Source organism: Bison bison, unplaced genomic scaffold, assembly GCF_000754665.1.
Source record: "Bison bison bison isolate TAMUID 2011002044 unplaced genomic scaffold, Bison_UMD1.0 scf7180017861046, whole genome shotgun sequence".
Lineage (NCBI taxonomy): Eukaryota > Metazoa > Chordata > Mammalia > Artiodactyla > Bovidae > Bison > Bison bison.
The window spans coordinates 1,254,939-1,258,863 of record NW_011491618.1 but is presented as its reverse complement, the minus strand read 5'-3'; positions in this window follow the sequence as shown (position 1 = coordinate 1,258,863).

Sequence of the window (3,925 nt, the reverse complement as noted above, 5' to 3'; positions counted from 1 at the left end):
CCCCCCCTCCTCCCCCCCTTCGCTCCCAGCCTCTGCTCCTCACTCCTTTCTCCTGGGGTGGAATCTCTTCAACTACCTCCTCGCCATCCTCTGCCTCCCTGTCTTCCTGCCCCTCTCAGGAGATTCTGGGGAGCCTCCACCCAAGATTTACACCCACACCTGGCCACATAGCATCTCCCCTCTCTGCCTAGCTTCTGAGAATTGTCTATACTCTGCACCTGTGTCCTCAACCTTCATTCCTCTGACCCTTTGCTCTCTGCCTTCAGCAACCCCTGGACCAACTCCTGATAAGATAGCCGCTGACCTTCTGGTGGCCACTTCCAATAAAGCCCAATGACCTTTATCTCACTTTCTCTTTTCTTCTGGACGCTCCTTGGCTTTTGGGCCAGTGCTCTGCTGCTTTCCCTTCTTGTTCCCTGACTGTTCTTTCCTCTTTCGCTCTTCTCTCCTCCCTCTATTGCCCAAACACTGTGGCCCCAGGGCTGTCTCGAATGCGGTGGCCCCAGGACTGTCTCAGGCGCTCTTGTCCACCCCTATCGCTCCACTATCACACGCTGAGGGCCTCCTCCTGGGCAGCAGTCCTAGCTGTCCCGCACTGGAGCCAGGCAAGGACAGAGTGAGCATCGCCTGTTTCCTCCACCACCTCCTCCCCGGTTATCCAGGCCGCAAACAGCACCACTGCCAGTGCCAGAGTGCACACTGGGAGACTGGAGCTCCTCCTGATATCCTGCTCACCCCTCTCAGCCCATTGGCCACCAGGTCCCACCCAGCCTACCTCCCAAATCTCCCGCCACCACTGCATGCCTGGGAGACCGCAAAGGTCCTCATCATTCCTCAAGGCCCAGCCGCAGGGGTCTTCCCTCAATCCCCTTCTCCTCTCTGCTGAGAGCCTTCCAATGGCTGCAGAATAGAGCCCAAATTCCTGCCGAGAGCCCATGAGTCCCTGCTCAGCAAGACACCATCCACTCCCAACCCCACACTCTCATCCCTGAGCCCCACCTGTAAGGTCCCAAAGGTGCCACATCTTCTCGCACCTCACCTCTGCCCACGCACCTCAGCACCTCGACTGTAGCTCCATCACAGACGGCCTGTGCCCCACACTGAAGATCTGTCCCCTCTTGCCAGTCTCCCAACCCAGACAATGAGTCCCCCAGAGCTGGAGCTGTGCCTCGGCCGCCTTTAAATCCAAAGGCTCACCTGGTGCTTGGCAGGTGTTCCATCAATTCACTTAGTGAATGGAGGGGAAAGCTGGGAACTTTCTCCTCCAAGGAGATTACAGGCAGGCTCACATTTCAGGAAACTCCTTCTCTAAGTGCTGCTGTGAACAGACAGCAGGGTGGGACTTCCTTCCCAGGAAGGAACCAACTCCCCTGCTCTGGAGTTTGTCCTGGATGGAGTGTCAAGGGAGGCCGACAGCTGACACTCAAATAAAACATGGCCACGGGGACCGTGGTCTTATTCCCATTACACCGGGGAGGAAACAGGACCAGAGATGCTAAGTGATTTGTTCAGGTCACACAGTGAATTAGGGCCAGAGCTGAGACTGAGCAGAGCATCTCGGTGGTAAACCCAGGTCTCCGGCAGACACCTCAGATCCTCCCTGTACAAGCCCTACCCCTTACCCTGATCATCTATATGTCCACCTACTCCTAACACACCACTGCAGCTGGAGGTGCCGGAGGCTCGCGGCGGAGACGCTGGCTGCTGGGATGACTTTTCTTTGAGCTCAGGAGGTACTGGGATCTGGGCGGGAGGTCTTCTACCACTGTGGTCCTGGGCTCTGCTGTGATGCCCCTTGGGCAGACTTGCAGAGCCCGGGTTCATGGTTAAGGGAGCTGCCTCTCCTTGTCCCTCCTCAGCACATTCCGTAAGGCTCTGGCCCAGGCTCGATGCCAGGAGCTGGGGTTCAGAGAGCGAGGCCAGTCCCCCACCTCCAGAAGGGAGGAGTGCACCTCCAAGAGCCAAATAGATATTCCCACCATCACAAGGACAGAGAGTGTGGAGAGGCGCGAGAGCCTGCGGAAGAAACGGAGCGGCGCCGGGGGCAAGGAGAGCAGGCGTGCAGCCATATATTCCAGAGAAGATGGAACAGATAGATGGTGGGCTGGCAGAGGCGTTTGGCGCAAGGGTCACCCTCCACCTCCTCAGCTCTCTCCCCTCAGGGTCCTTGATCTCTTTCCTTGCACGCCGCACGTTGTTCCCCATTCTGGCCACCAGAGGGCGGGCTACCCCTTGCAAAAACTGTAGCAAAGGTGGAGCCGGCCCGGAGGAAAAGATACCCAGTGGGACCTCAGCCAGTCTTGGCAGACCGCCTACTACGTGTCAAGCACTTCCACGCTTCACCTCTTTTAAGGCTCTCAACAACTCGAATCCTTTGATATTGTTCTGCGTGTACACAAGAGGGCATCGTGGCGGGGTGAGTGAAGTGACTCGTTTAGCAGCTGGCACGTGATCCAGCAGAGTCAAATTCGAGTCTGTGTAGCCTCAAATCCTGAACACTGCACCATAAGACCAGGAGGAGGGAAGACCCGGGGCCTTGCAGATGGGGACGGTGCATCCTTCCTCTGGGCATCCCAGACTCAGTCTCCGCACGTGGCAGGCATCAATATTTATTATAATCATATTGGGTCCAAAAAAGGAAATCAGAGACTCACAAGTTTCAGGAGTCATCTCTCCACCGTCCCCTAGCCTCTTGGTCTAAACGCAAACTGAGACTCTGAGTGAGGAAGTGGATTGCCCATAAGTAAACAGCTGCGGCAGATGTCAGAAGGGGGCCTGTGCACTGCCCCCCTCCCCCACATCTTTCCCGGAAAAGTCCCTAAACTTGAAGAAGTCCGGGCCAGCAAAGGATTTTGAGGTTGTAAGAGTTTTTAAAACGTGCCCCTATTTTAAAAATAATATTTAAATATTATTTCAGAAATCCCCAAATTTACATAACCAGATTCTGAGGCAAAAAAGAACATCCTCACTATAACTGGACTTATTTCTGAAACAAACCCATCGAAATTAAAAAAAAAAAAAAAGAGGAACTAAAATGTTGGAACCAGACAAAAAAGGAAGCAGACCCCTGACTTTCACATCCATTATCTCCTCCGAAGCCCAAGCTCATGTGAGAAACGCGAGGCAGGTAGAGCCGGCGGCGGCACTCTGCTACCATCCCTTATTTCATTCCAGATGTGTTTTGGAATGGTTTGGATTTTAGAAAGGTAACGGGCCCGCACCTGCTACAGGGGACATAACGCTCGCAGCAAGGCTTGAGCGGCACCGTATGATCGGGTTTACTTGCTCTTCTACAGCAAAACTTGAATATTCACACTATTAAGGCTGCCCACGGCCGCACATGGGCTCAAGTTAAATTCTACCGTTAACTGAGTTACAGAAGCCCTTTGAGCTCCAGGGAGCTTTGGCATTTGGGAACTGCAGATAAGAAATCTTGAGTAAGCCTGTACCCCTCTGGTTTCGTGGTTGAGCAAGTTAGGCTCGGCGTGAGCGAGTTGGTCTAAAGCCGGCAGACACAGCTGCTCCGTCGAGCCGGGACTTAAGGCTCAGGGGGTCTCCCAGCGTCCGGGCTCTTGGAGGGTGGGAGCAACCCCCGCCCCGGTCTCCCCGCTCCCGGCTCCCGTTAGCGTACCTGCTCCGGCCGCTGCTCCGTCGGCGGGTCGCGCACGTCCTGGATGGCCTCGTAGACGTTCTCGGAGTCGCTGCGCGCCAGGGGCCGCGGGCACACCCATGAGCCGGCCACGCTGCAGGCCTTGAAGCCGCCTCCGCTCCCGAGGAGGCCGGCAGGGGGCGCGGCGGTGCGGGCCAGGTCGTCCAAGGACTGCGCGGGCCGCACGGGCGCCGCGGGCCGCGTGTACAGGCAGGCGGCGAGCCAGGCGCCAGGCTTCGACGCTGAGTGGCCGCGCCCGGTCGAGCTCGGCCGCAC